The sequence below is a fragment of the Falco peregrinus genome, chromosome 4 (assembly GCF_023634155.1).
Source record: "Falco peregrinus isolate bFalPer1 chromosome 4, bFalPer1.pri, whole genome shotgun sequence".
Taxonomy (NCBI): Eukaryota; Metazoa; Chordata; class Aves; order Falconiformes; family Falconidae; genus Falco; species Falco peregrinus.
The window spans coordinates 68,628,660-68,643,928 of record NC_073724.1 but is presented as its reverse complement, the minus strand read 5'-3'; the positions used below and the strand labels follow the sequence as shown (position 1 = coordinate 68,643,928).

The 15,269-nt window shown below is 38.7% G+C and overlaps 1 long non-coding RNA gene across 1 annotated transcript in view; it reads left to right on the top strand.

Moving 5' to 3' along the window:
• Positions 1 to 15,269, top strand: part of LOC114010949 (uncharacterized) — a 32,654-nt gene that overhangs the window by 578 nt on the left and 16,807 nt on the right. Inside the window, exons 2-3 of the long non-coding RNA XR_003552657.2 lie at positions 9,328 to 9,455; positions 11,079 to 11,156. This is a non-coding gene — a long non-coding RNA (uncharacterized LOC114010949). The remainder of the gene's footprint in view (positions 1 to 9,327; positions 9,456 to 11,078; positions 11,157 to 15,269) is intronic.

The window sequence follows — 15,269 nt, the reverse complement described above, 5'->3', positions numbered from 1 at the left end:
ATTGCCAACAACTGAGAAATTTTTCTTTTTTCACAGCATCATTGAAAATACATCTCTCAGTTGTCAGTTATGGCAGACATCTTCAAGCACATGTCTATGCACAAATGTACATGTACATTATACAAACAAGAACATTTTCCACATTAAAAGTTTAACCATTGTAGGAAATGATTTATTTGTTATACTTTCTTGGGGGGGGGTTGTTTGGTTAGGTTTGACTTTGGACGGGTTGTGGGGGTTTTTTTTGTTTTAATATCTTTGAATATCATTATACCTAGAGCTTTTTGTTTACTGTTCTCAAATTAAGTAGAAGTCATTTGCTGTGGAATGCTGTGGAATAAAATATTCCAGGTTAATGACTGGTTGAAAATTATTTCAGAAGAAAAATAGTAGTACTTTCTAGGGAAAAAGAATTACTATGTATTTCCTCAGTGATCAGGAATTTGGAAAAGCAGTAACATTTGGAGTCTAGAGTAAAAAGCATACCACCTCCTGTTTGGTTGCAGCTGAGGACTCAAAGTCTTTTTTTTTCCCATTCCTTCAAATCTATGACTTTGATTCTCTTCCAGATTATTCATCCCAAGGGGAAAAATACAACTCCTTTTAAGTATAATTACAGCTTGGTCTCCTACTTCAAATGCTTTCAGGCATAATATGACTTCCCCTGAAGAAGACAAACCCATTGAAATCACCATCCCTCTTATCATTTCACATTAGTCTGGATCCACATTAGCAGGCATACTGTGAGAAGGAATGATTGTCTATCTTAATACTTATTAAAATATTCAGAAATTCAAATTCCATGCATGTGAAACTCAAGTGCAATACATATGATGAGGCTGTTCTGTATAGCTGATACTTTGTTAGGTGTGTAGTAACTGGTACCTATAGATGATACTGGTAAAGCCAACAAAGTTAGGAATACTGAGCCATGAGAGGGTCTAAACAGGTTGTTCTCTAACAGGCAGCTGCCCTCTGCATCATGTTCAAACCGCCTAGCCTAGACTCTTAATTTTCACTTTGCAGACAAGAAGGGCAGCCATCTAAACCCAGCAACCCGAATCTTAGCACATGAATTAGAAGCCTGTATTCTGAATATAATCTGTAGCAAAAAAACAACACAACTGGTTCTTGAAGAGGCTTTGGTTGAAATTTACCACCCACTATAACCAACTATGTGTTGTTCGTTAACATCAGAAGCTGGGATGACTAAGACATCTTTCTCCTCTCACAAGCCATTTTTCCTGAATGTTTTTTTCCTACTGCTGTTATGTGAAACATTCATCAGAGTTAAAAACATTAATTCAAATTCTTTACTAGTCTATCCATGAAGAAAACTCTACAGCCTCCTCTTAAGGCATCTCTGAGATCCTTCAAAGAGTAATTCAGTGTTTAAATTAGGAGACAGTCTCTCTCCGCTTACTGTAAGCATCAGTGTCTGCAGAAGGATGGAGTGCTACTATGCTGCACAGCGAGTTTCCCAAAGCAGGCCAGAAGATGCTAGGAGCAGAAGTGCAACTGAAAAAAGTCCTGACTCCAGGCTTCACAACACTCCTCTTAGGCAAAATCTTCCTCCCAGGGTGTGGTGTAGGAAAAGCAGAAACATTGGGGGGGGGGGGGGGAGATGGTTACACATGGTTAGAGCATCCACATGGGGAACAGGGGACCTGCAATGCTGGCCAGCCTCCTTCAGAAGGGATTTCAACCAGTAACTTTTCCTGGAAGGTACCTTAAAAGCATGTATGGAAAGGCTGCTGGGCTGCCCCATGGGAGACAGTACCATAAGCTTGAGAGAGAAAGCCAGTGAGAAGCAGCCTCGTTCTCCAGTCTCTGGGAAAGCGGAAGCCCTGGGGTCTGCTCACAATAACTGAAAAGAGCAAGTAGCTTGTGACTGGTAGTAAAAACATGATAGCTGGCAGCGATGGTAGCTGGCATGAGAAATGTGAGCCAGGGGTATCGGGGAGCGTAAGGCAGGTTGCAGTTGTGATTACAGGGCTGCAGGAGCTGAAGTAGAGGGCGAGTTTTGGCTTCCCTGGGTTCCCAGCTGGTGATGGAGTACTGCTTTGCACTGCAAAGGGGTGTTAAAGAAGCTGCACCCCTGTGGACAGTGAAAACTGTGTTTCCTCCTCCATCCTGAAGCTTGAGAAAGGTCTATAAGCTCTTTCACACCACATCACAGCTTGCATGGGAATAAAACAAATCATGATGAGCCTTCACTGCAGTCATTCTCAAGGGTTTATGAAAAAAGAGGGAAACATAACCCTAAATCCTTAAGTATACACAAGCTAGACCCTGACCAAAATTACAAGTTTTGCTTACTTTCTCGAAAACTACCTTTTCCCTGAACTGTATACATAGATTTCTGAATTAAAAAGAGATTTAAATAAGTGTAGGTAGTAGAGCGAATCTGTGGTTTCCCTATTACAGAGGAATAAGGTATCATAAAACACCTCCTACTTGCCTGCTGGGCAAACAAGAATACGTGAGGCAACTTTCCCTTTTCCCATGCATGTGGGCATTGGGTGGGTTGGCAGGGAAAAAATAGGAGAACAGCTGATTGATACCCTACTGAAAAGGCAAGATAGACTAAATAAGACCAAAAAAGCAATTAGACGAAAGGTAAAGACAGACAAGTCTGCCTAGTGCATAATAGGAAGAACAGAAATAATCCATTGGATAATACTTATCAGACAGTTACCAGAAGCTTTATTTAAAGTCTGAGCTTGTTAAATAAAACAAAAAACTTCCATCTAAGTAAGAATTATAAATGAGTTAAATATTGGTGGTTTTATCCAGCCACTTAAAAAATAAAAAATTGTACAAAGTGAAGCAAAATATCAAGTGGACAAAATTACTCCAACAAACTCCCTTAACAGTAATATTGGTGTCCAAAATTAATGTTAATTTGAGTAAATTACTATATGGTAACACCAACGTTAGGTGGGACTCGTGTTTGATTTATGCCATCTGTTCACAACTCGGGTGTCACTTTCTCCAGCTTTCAAATAGGGAAAACAAAACCAAAACTTACTCTTCCCTACCTCGATTAAGGTTATTTAGTGAATTTAGTTGAATTTCCAACATTTACTGAACTGTTTCTTTGAAAACAGCACTGATGCCTTAATGTTCAGTTACACTTAACACAAAACACACACTCAGCAAGGTATCAATGCTTTAAAGAGAAGGAAGGAGTAAGTATTGTAATTAGCAAATGTTTTGCTATACAGCTAGAAATGTACATCCACTCTGTAGACTTGTTGGAACGTAAACTGCTTTTCCCCTACATCTGGTATCCATAAAAAAAAAAAAAAAAAAAAAAAAAAAAAAGAAGTGACCTAGCAAGCAGACTTTACATATGGCATTTTAAAGAGGCAGTGCTCGGTAAGTGACCCCCCTCTCTCGGCCGTGCGGGACCCTCTCCCTGAAGCAAATACGTAGAAGGAACAGACCGGTGCTTACTCGAAGAGTCGACCGATTTAGGTATAAAACCGCTGTAGATTTTCATTTTGTTGACAGCGGTTTGAGTCTGCGATTACTGGCGATCATAGTTTGCACGCAGGATTCCCTTCTGGCTCAACTCCTTCGACTGCATTTAGTTCCCCTGATCTCATCTGCGCCGTTTCTCCTGAGGAAAGCCCGGTGCCCCGGCAGCCCTCCCCTCACCGCAGGCGGGGAGAGACCGCGCCCCGTGAGCAGCACAGACGCCCGGCCCGGTGCCCTCCGCACCGCCCGAGGGACGGGACGAGCCGAAGGGGCCGACCGCCCCGGCCTCTCCGCCAGCCCTCCGGGGCCCGCCGCCCCGCCCGGCCGCGCTTCCGCTGCGGCCCCACGGCCGCTGGGGGGCAGCAGGCGGCGGCGGGCCGGGCCGGGCCGGGCCGGGCGGCGGGAGGGGGCTGGCTGCGGTCTGGCCCGCGCCTCCCGCCCGTTGTCTGTACCGGCGGCTCCCCGTCTAGGCCAGGGAGCTCGTGTCCCGGCAGGAGGCGGGCTGTGGCGAGCGGAAAAGGGCGGCGGGGTCGGCAGTGGGCGCCGTTTCCCGGTCACTCTCGGCAGGTTACAGCCTTGGGCAGCCAAGAGCGAACATCTGCCACGCCCGGGGCACCCCGTGCGCCCCGAAACAGCTCGCTGGTGGCGCAGGCCTACCACCGCGCTGCTTTCTGCTCCAGGAACAAAGAACTCTTACATTCAGACAGGAATCGCTTAAATATTTCCCGTCTGGTAATGCTGCTGGAGTAAGTTAGCGCTGTGTCAGGTCACAGGCCAGAAAGCTCCCAGGTGTGGTGGGGCTGACAGAAGCCCCCTGGGGCTCACCCAGGGGAGGGCAGAGGTGGGCACCCAAGATGGCTTCGCCCCTCAGCCCCACTGTGCCCCGAGCAGCTGGCCTGCGCCTGGCCTGCAGCAAAGTGTCGGCCGTCACACCAGGTGCCATGGCCAGTGTGAGCCCAGGGCGTGTTTCCATGGGCCAGCCACATACTAGGCGCCATTACGAGAAGGACAGCCAATAGGTTGAGGGAAGTTGCTGTTCCCCGGTACTCAGCACTGGCAGGCAGGAGCTGCCATACCACAGCCAATGTTGGAGCGCCCTGCTTATAAGAGAAACTGGGCCAGTGATGGGTGACTGAGATGGCTGAGGCCTAAAACATACCCTACCAAAAAAAAATAAATAAAGGGATTGAGGGACTGGGCTTTTGTGGTCTTGGAAAGAAGAGGCTAAGGAGGAACCTAGTAATTGCTTCTAACTATTTGAAGGGCCATTACAAAGATCACAATAGTGCCAGATGGTGTAAAGAGTGGACAGAAACAGCACATTTTGTCTTGAGAGGTTCAGTTTGGACGTTAGAGGAAAAAGTCAGGAGGGCTGTTCAAGACTAGAAGAAGTTGCCAGCGACATCAAGGAGTCTGTCCTTGGATGGTTTCAGACATCATAGCTGACCTGGGAGTGGGGTAACGGTCCTGTTTCAAGTAAGGGATTGGACTCAATTTTCTCCAGAAACCTCTTCCAACCAATATTTAGCAACTCCATGATTGGTATGCTTGTCAAGTTTGACAGTTCTGGCTTTCTACACAAATTAAGAGTACACAGAAAAGCACAAAAATGTACTGCAATTTACAAATAAGTTTTTGTATTTTTGTTGTACAAAGTATACAGTACAACACACGGTTTATTACTGTTGCACATTACTGCTGTATGTCCCAGCATCTATAAATGCATTTATAGCTGGGTGAATGAGATTAAGCATTCATTTGTTTTTATGCTGGAATAAAATTCCTTTGGGATAAACCTTAACACAGGAGTTATTAGCTTATAAGCATCCCTGTCCTGCAACTACTTATGAAATAAATTAGTTGACCTATTTTGAATCTCTTGGCTCAATAGGTATGGGTAGCATTTTTAAAGCACTTTAAATCTTAGTATTAAAGAGACCATACTTTGCCTTAGACAACACATGCTGTTACAAGATATTAATTCTGTGAAATAGGTGTTATATTATGCCTCTTAGTTGCAAGATGTACATCTCTGAATATTTACTAGGAGTAATCAAATGGTAAATCTGAATCCAGACAACACAGAAATTTTACCTCAGTATCATCAAGGACCAGCACTACTGATGAGAACTGTAACTATTATCTCAACTACAGAGCCTAATTTATCCAGGTGCCATATAAACCACAAAATTAATTCAATTTGTGGTAATACACTTGACTATATTCAAATGGCCTCCTCCAGAAGCAGATGTGAGTCTTGAACAACAAAAAGTTAATCTAGCAAATTCCAGTTTAGTCCTGAAAGGTATGGTTTTTCATGCTTTACATCTTATGAAGTAAAATTGAGTCAGTTTTCTCAAAAACTGTAGCTTCAGTCAAAAGGAAAAATTTGAAGCATTACTGTTGGCACCTATAGTAAAAAATATGCAACTGCAATATTTAGCAAAGAAGGAAAGGGTAAGCAGCTGAAAACGTATTACGTTTTTTGCAAATGGTGCTTAACTGACAGTCAAGAAAGTAGGGTGTTTTTATCAAATCAGTACTGATTGATAAGTAATAGTCAATACATGAAAAGAGCATCCCAGGTTTGCTGCGTTTTAGCCATTTAGTGCTCTTTTGTAGGATCCAAAGGTGTGAGAGTTCATTATTAAAGTAACAGATTTGATACAAAGATTTAATCTGAAGTTATCTCTTTATGATTCAACAGTCATGGACTAACCATACATTTAAATGTGTTAATAAAAAAAACCCAAAAACTTATAAATTAAATCTACAGCTCAGAATATCTTTTTTCTTGTTCTTCAAAAAGCTCATTTACATTAAGTGACTTAACACAGCTTACAGTATTTGTTTCTTCAACATCAAAATACCTTCTGATAGTTTTTTTAGGATTCATGTCTCTGTGTCAGTTGTAATGACTGGAAGTAAAAATTAACTCATATTGAATCTCATGCTAAATAATGTTTACTGTTTCATTCTACATCATCTCTGTGTTCTGAGCCCTCAGTTTGCTTCCATCAGGAATGCCATGGCTTAGTCTGTTAATGTCACCCACAGAAGATCATGAATATCAAGTTTTCCTTAGGAAGCAGATACTACCTACAAAAGCTCGTTTTCTCAATATGTAAGATAACTAAGCAAGAAACATGTACTAACACATTTTTAAGGGGTGAAGAATGGCCTAAGGGAATTCCTTACCCATGGATATGATGCCAATTCTCAATCCTCTCTAAAAGCAAAGTGGCAAGAGAAAAAAAATAGCATGACTGAATGATGTTTTTCTTTGCCTTAGTGACTTACTACTGTTCTACAGCCTGTACTGAAGCACAAAAAAAAAATGCATGCAGATTTTATTCAAGCACTATTAGTGGTGTTAAGCATTTTTGAGGAAAGACAAAACCTTTCATGCTGCCAACATAAATGGAGATATATGGGAATATCTGAAAGCACAGAGTAGCATCAGAGAATGATAAAGGGTGGAAGGGTTGTGGTCCCAGGCACACAGCCTCTGCAGGGAGCCAAGGAGTGGTTCTTCTTTTGCAGATGGTGGGGTCATCTCCCTCAAACCTTTATAGAGGCCTTGGTAAAAACTTTATCATGATGTCTCACTTCCATCTTGTGCTAAGCACACGTGCCAGCAACAAGCCTGGCACAGCAACACAAGGTAATGAGATGCAAACACCAGAGAAGGTGTGTACTGTCCTCCACAGGGATTTCGCCAGCTGTTTCTAACGTCACAGAGAATGGCACACAGCACCTTAAGCTAAACAAGAAAAAGGGAGCACAGGTAGAAGTTATCAAGCTTTTTACAGGATAAAGGACATTTTTTATGTTTTCCATGTAAAACAACTGAATGTTCTCATTTTGCTAGTGTTTTGATAAAATGAATAACCAGTACCACTTGTGCTTTGTACAGATTTGTTTTCTCAAACTTCTGGTGTGGATACATATTCCCATGCATGCACAAGTAGACTACAAAGTTTTCTGCTAACAGCCATATAGTCTTACACCTAAAAAATATTAGAACTGCCAGTAGAGTGAACTATCTCCAAACCTGTATCTGGCTTTGTTTCAGAAGAAAATGGGTGGTTTTGGTGTTTTGGGTTTTTTTTTTCTAGAAGAAAGCCTATAAATGAGCCAACATTTACATTGTGTGAATGATAAAGAGATAAGAGCTCAGTAGTGGACTGGGGAGGTATGCTATTTGATACTGCAGATGTACCTGTTAAAAAATTTCCACAGGCATCCAAAACCAAATTTAAATAAGGTTTAATGGTTTACATAGTTGGGGTTTTTTTTCAGCTTTTCAAAATGGTAAGGAAATACCAACACACGAATGATCAAGTTAACACATAACTTTTATAATGGAGAATAGAGTTGAGTGCTTCTGGAATTAAACACAGTTGACCTGTAAGTAGCCTTAAATGGGTGCTTTTAATGACATTTGGGCAGAGATCACTTTCCGAGTTACACCAAATGGCAATTTTTGCTATTGATAATGTTGGATTCTACATTTTTTACATGAAAGTGTGGTTTTGAGGCAAGTCTGTAGACAGAGTGCTTTTATTTTAGAAAATTTCCAGTGGTTACTTAATAATTGCAACATCCAGTCATACATTAAACTTGGAGCAGCTTCCTGATAATCAAAGGGCTATTCTTCATATTTCAGAATGTGCCAAAGGCCTTATGTTTAAAGTTTAAGAAATTAATGTAACAAATACCACCTCATGGGTTTACTGAAATACAATATATACATATAAAGATGGAAGAAATTAGGTTTAATGAGAAGTGTAATGTTGGATCTCTTCCGAATATAAACAGAATATAAATAATTTTTAAATGGTATAAATAATTTTACAGACTATATTATGTATTAAGACACCAAAGTTGTGCTAATGCAAATTAACTAAACAGTCCTTATTAATTATGTGGACCAAGTGGTAATTAAAAAGGAATTTTAGAAAAAGACATATTTGAAAAAATTATTTCAGCTATATTTAACATTTCAGTGTTAACTGTGTAAATAAAACAAAGCTAATATCCCCACTTCATCCCAGCTGCATAGAGAGCGTCATTATACTCCATACATTATGTGCATTGCTTTGAAAACAGCTGGAAAATAGTACGAGCTTTTTCAAAATAAAAATAAAAAAATATTTTTTTAATTAAAACTGGAAAACAAACTATTCTTTCATTAATTGCTTACTTTGCATGTTAAATCAATCTCTGAATTAATAAATTCAGGTTTCATTTGAAACCTTCATAAAGGTTTCAAATTTTTTACATTTAAAACTTTCAAGTATATACAACTGAAAAAGCTTCATTCCATAGTGATTGTCCTCTCAGAAGACTTTAGGCATCAATTGTGTAAATGATTGCATCTGAGCTAGTCATCCTAGGCTGTCCTCGTAACCAAAGGAGAGAAGAACTTTTGGGGTACAATTAATCTGGCCATCTTAGGTTTCTTTATTAATGCGTGATAAATTACACCAAAGAATCACCTGTTTCTGTCCACTGATTGCAAAAGAAACGACTGGAGCACATCCTGCCCTTTGTCATCCAGCTGTACTTTCGAGCTTTGCCTTGCATTTTAATATAATCAGTAGAGTGGATTTTGCCTGTTTTTTCTAGAAAGCTAGATTTATTGGATTATGTATTTTAATGTGTAACAGTTTCACCATCATTTGAGTTAAGTCTATCGGAGCCTAAATTACTGTGAAAATACACCAGCATTAATTTTATCTACAGTACTTTGGATTACTGAATGTTAGACTTTCTTTTTTTATTTGGCGGCTTGTTTTTTTTCCTCTGTGATTTTCAACAGTTGTTCTGAAATATTTACAGATACTATAAAGTCATTTCTATGGATGTCTGTATGCATCAAATGGAAAACTTCATCACTTCAAGAGAATGAATGCATGCACGAAACCCACAATTCATACAGAAATAGCTGAACAGCAAGATCTGTGTATGTAAGTGGAACTGTGCTATATGAACTAGCATTTGAATGTGTGTTGTACTAAATACTGAGTTTGGGAAGGACGTAGTGTAACAAGAGCATGTTCCAAAGCTGCATTTGCCTGGGGCTCCTCTGTGCTTGGAAGATGTTACTACCTCAAAAACATACATATAAAAACAATACAGCACTCACAGTGTGTAATTTAAGGTATAGCTGATCAGTATAACTGATAGACGTATCTGTTTACAGAATTTTACCTCATAACTTTATCCTCACTAATCATGTTCAGCCTTCCACTAATAAGCATGAGAAGCTGTTTAAGTTTTTGGTTTACAATACATCCATTCTGTTAATATTTCCCCTAGTGGAAAAAACTGCAATATCAGGTGATTATAGACTGAGATCTACTATAGAGATAGTCATAGCAGATGTGGAGTGATCCATCAGATGTCAATTTGAAACAATGATTAATACATTATTAATATTTTCATAGATAAATACATATATCTTCTCAGGGCCAAACCTTTAATTTCCCACCCTTGCAGCTCTAAAATTTTCAGTAGCTCTGTCATCTTCAAGTGACATCTTTATCAAAATATTGCCAATAGAAACTTTAAAAAAAACTTTAACTTACTAGTTTTCCTATTTTTAGAAAGTAAAATTATAGAACTGACAAAGTATGTGCAGTGACTGTTGCTATGTCTGTTTGGAAAAGTCATTTCATTTTGGCTGGCTTTGCTTACTTCACTTACCCTAAAATTTCTGTCTTAAACAAATGGTTGTCCAGAAACCAAAAACTCCATGGATCAGTTTTACTCCACTTCAGACTGCTTGAAATTTAGTGGCACTAGTAAATAGTTTTGTCTGAGGAATTAACAGCCTAATATCATATGTATCTGTTAAGGATGCTTGAACTCATTAGAGAAAGTATCATGTATATGACATTACAGACAAAACTCTGCCAACCAAAACTGAATTCTGGTTGAATAATTTGTTAGCTGTTCCTTTCCAATGTGTAAAAGAGAGATCCCAGATATTATTGAAACCTTATATAAACGCTGAGTAAGATTAAATCCTGATTTGTAAGTTAGAATCTCAGCCTTCAAACAGCATTGACAGTAGAGGCTCATCTGAACAAAATTCTTTAGAAACCTGTGATGAGCTAAAACTTTTGATTTTGGTTTCCAGCCAAATATTGCACTACTGAACATACAGTGTTGAAAACACAGACCTGCTTCCAAACACGTCTGTTCTGTGTATTTCATTACTTTTTTCCTAAAGTATAGAATTTGATGAATGCAGCCACTTGTGAATACTTTAAAATATTTTAGGTATTTTGTGACATACCATCGCTAAGACAATTAATATGTTGTACATCATAAATCAAAGTGATTATTCTGAGTATCTTAAGAATACAGCTATCTATAATGTAATGTAATTTAATATGTGCGGGGTTTTCTCTCAGTACCACTAATTAATAAATCTGGTCTAATAAATCTGGTCTTTTTAGTATGTTTTCAGTGAGACTTTCTACATAACTCCACTGCTGTTCTTTTTTGGAGGTTGATTTTGGTTTTATATTAGAAATAGTGACTCTCTATATTAAAGATCACTGTTTCACTTTATTTTTTCCTAGTATGCCTTTGGAAGAAGGAGATGGAGGGGAAAAGCAGGCTTGGAAGGAACCCTAAAATATTCTGTGGAAAAGTGAATGGTATTGATATTTTTCTTTTAGCTCTACTTAGCTACTAGTATGGATTTCTATTACACAATAGATACAAAAGCTGTAATAACTTATGGAGATTAAGGAACCAGAAGTGTTAAAAAAATGCTGTCCCCTGAATCATGCCTGGACCTTGCCGCTATGTCTGTACTAATTAACAGAGTGAGGCCATATAGCACTTGCTCAAGTGCTACTGGCACGCAAACTCCTGTACAACGTGTTTTGCTAGCATATAAGCTCCTATGCTTTTGGTCCTTGTTAACTAAGGCTCTATCAGACAATATCTAGGTGCTGTCTAGGGAATACCACTGGGCAGAGACTGTTCTTTGCTAGGCAGTAAGCAAGAGGCCACCCTGTGTGGGAATGAGAAATGGTTTTAGCTTTATGAGTGTGTTTGCCATTGGCATTGCCTTGTCCTTTTTGTTTATTCAGATAGATGTAGCCTCAGGGTTTGCCCTAGATGATTGGTAGCCGGAGGATAACCAAAAGAAAGAGCATCACTTTAATAGGAGTGCTTGTGACTTGTTTTTCTGCAATTCTGCTTGAAGTTGCAGACAAGCCTAAAGGAGGAAACAAGTTAGTCCTAGCAAAGGAGAAGGATAAACTGCTGAATGAAAGAATTTGAAACAAAGTTAAAAAAGCCATTAATTATTTTTTTTTTTAAAAAAGGCAAATTTAAACTATACCTTAAAATAACTTCTTGAAGTCTTCTCATGGTTGGCCATAAGGATTTCCTAATGTGTGTGTTAGCCATAAAAACTGAGGAAACAATTCAGCTACAGCCCATCCTAGAGTATTGCCTTTTTGGAATCAGTTTCAAGCTTCCCCAGGGACAGGAAAATATTGCCATTTCTCCCAAGCCTCCACAGTGCTACAGCCTTGAGCAATTTTGTTTCCCTTTGGTACAAATGTATCCTCTCTTTCTTTTCTTTTTTTTTTTTTTTTTTTTCTCTCATCTGCTATTATTCTTACCCTGACTTATCCTGCAGTTCAGAGCAAATTCATCAAGTAGACCTCATCTTACTTCCAGGGAGGTTGTGTGATTCCTACTGTATTATTTGTTTACATGTTACTTCTAGCTTAAATGACCTTCTAGTTAAGATGGTTTCAAAACTCCTATAATGTTTTATGAATGTACCAAAATAAGTATTTTTACATATATCTATATACGTGATATGTAGCTGTAGCTGTGTGTATATACATACACACACACAGCCTGACATTCTTAAACTTTTGTTGAAATCTCCACAGAATAAATTATGAAGGTGTGCCAAGCAAGGGGCCTTATTGAATATAGCACAGTTTCTTCTCTACTTATCCAAAGGCCTATAACTGCTGTCATCCAATTGGGAAGCAGCTGGATTATACACCTGGATCCACTAGTTGGGAAATGTTCCTAGATTCCTCAATTTAGACAAGTCATTAATGTTAATAATACAAATTATGTTAATGATATGGGTGAAAAATTGGAAGTTTTAGAATGTTTTGTTTCTTCCTGCATGCCTTTTGTCATTTTTTGATCTTCTGCCATTGTGGTAACAGATGGTAAAAAATGACAGCATAAACATTAATTTTAATACTACATATTAAACTTTAATAGTTCTAACGATGTTAAGGTTCTTCACTGAACACCAGAACTAATGAAATCTGAAACAGAAATCTGTTCAACTTTATTAGACATCTTACACATAAATGCCCCGAGTTTGTTGAAGCAATCTTTCTAAAACAAGTGCTTAGGTTTCCTGGATAGTCAACAGTAAGGGTTTGTTTCACGTAAAAGTCTCAAGAGGGTGATTCTGCCTCTGTCAGTTTAATGAGAAAAGTTAAGCTAATTGGATTTCCTTATGGTATCTTCAAAAAAAACTAGCCTTCCTCATTGACTGTACAAGGAACTCAGGTGCCCTGAGAGCAGTTCAGTAGCTTACAGGATGGGATTAATCATACCTAATTTAAACTGTTTAAAAGCTGATTGTCTAGTCTAAGCGTATTGCTTACATTTCAACTATCATCAACAGCAGAGGTAAGTCTTTCCTGGGATAATTCATCTCATCCTCTGGAGATGTCCGTTAGCTCCACTGACTATAGATACTGTACTGTGAAATAAAAGATTGTCAGGGAATGAGCTCAAACACTGGATACCTACTTACTCACACTACTTAATTATTTACTGTGTTCCTGGAAGTGCCTTGGATTGTTACAACTTGTTTTCTCCCAGCTAAATCCACTGTATAAGATGTGGATGCAATTAATGACATTTAAGTTGTTCAGTGAGCACCAGAATCAATTAAAATCTGAAGCAGAACTCCATCCATCTTTATTAAATATCTCACACCCAAGTATCATGTTTGTAGAAGCAGTCCTTGTCAAACAAGTACCTAAGTTTTCTGGAGAGCCGACAGTGCTATTAGTCATGGCTATTCAGTGCTACTCACATTCAGGGCTGGGGGCTTGTCCAGAGCTCTGTTTCATTCAGCACTACAGACATAACCTATATGACTAGTTTGGGTAAATAACTAACTCTCAGATGGCCGGTGCTGGTGAGGTATAACTCTTATCTAAGCTGCAGGTGGAAAGAAGTTGTCTAAGTCAGGTAAATTTCATTCTTTTACTGACAAGTTTGTAGCTGGCAGTGAATTAAGAGCCCTTCCCAGAGCTGGCTGGTTGGTTTGGTTTTTTCCCAGTGGTACACACACATCTCCAATCATACATCTCTTTCCCCTCTGCATTCCCTGGCCTTTATGATGGGCTGAGTTCATGCTGCGGCCTTTCTTCTGTTGAGATTAATATGGTCTTCTCTTCACAAGTACCTATTGCTCTGAAAGCCATAAGAACTTACGTATTTTTGGTACTTGCAGCTCTCTGTCAAAAGTGACTGACATTCAGCAGTAAGTGACTGAAATTAAGTTAGTAGCATACACATTACCATACCCACACAGGGAGTCTTGTTTCTTAGGGGTTCATATGAAAACTTTTTACTAATAATCTGTAAAGGCAATAGCGATGTAATGTCCTGCTAAGTATTGCAACTGTTTTATTGTGGTAAAATAAGTACCCTTGTTCATTTTGGAAACTTTAAAAAGTGTTATAGATGTAACTATTAAAGTGACAGTAGTCGAGAATCTATGGCCTTTTGTTGGGAATGATGACTTTCTTTCTGGCATTTCCTCTTTACTGATAGCCGGTTTCAGGTATTTGTGAAGAAATAAGTGTTCTTTCATGATGCCTCCACCTTTTATGAGACTGCATGCACAGTTGCCCAGATAATTATCATGTCTCATGCTCACTTACTTATACCAGTATTTTTATAAACTGTGTTTATTTTGAAAGAATTGAAGAAAAAAAATTATTGGAATAGTAAAGCATGTTAAACATACAAAAATGTATCAGGCATTATATAATAAACATTTCCAAAAGTTATCATCATCCACCTCCACCTGTAGAGTCACAGGATGGGTCGTTCTGAAGGTTTTCTATATATATTCACTTAAGCTGAGTGTTTGCAAACTGTTACAAGTGACAGCCCAACAGGGTGATAATAGACTCAAACAGCAGCAAAATTTTTCCAAGAATTACAGCAAAATGAAAGCTTCATAAGTATAGTTGTTTTGCATATCACAAAACACACAAAAGCCCTGAAATGTGCTTTTCTCTCAGCTTATCATGCTGTGAGGTTACTGACTCTTTGAGACCTTTCAACTTCAGCTAGTGTCATTTATACCATTTCATAAGACCAAAGTCTGAAAATGTTGTAACCAGCTGCAAGCAACAATGCTTTAACATAAACAGATCAGAAAAGAATTTTTTTGCTTCCATTCCTTCCCATAAAACTTCTGTCTAAAACAATTAATTTTAAATTCTCCTAACTTCAGTTTCATGGTTTATTCTATGCTGGCTTTTATGTCTGGAAGAAATTAATATGAATCATTGAAATATTTCTTTCAAACAAAATTTTATGCCTTTCAGCAGAAAACCATGTTATAATCAAATCTAAAATAAGATGCACACCAATTTCAAACTTGGTCTTTATACTGGAAATCTGGGAAATTTTCTGTTTGGACTGCATTATCTGTCTAATTGAACTGCTTTCTGGGCAATGCAGACTGT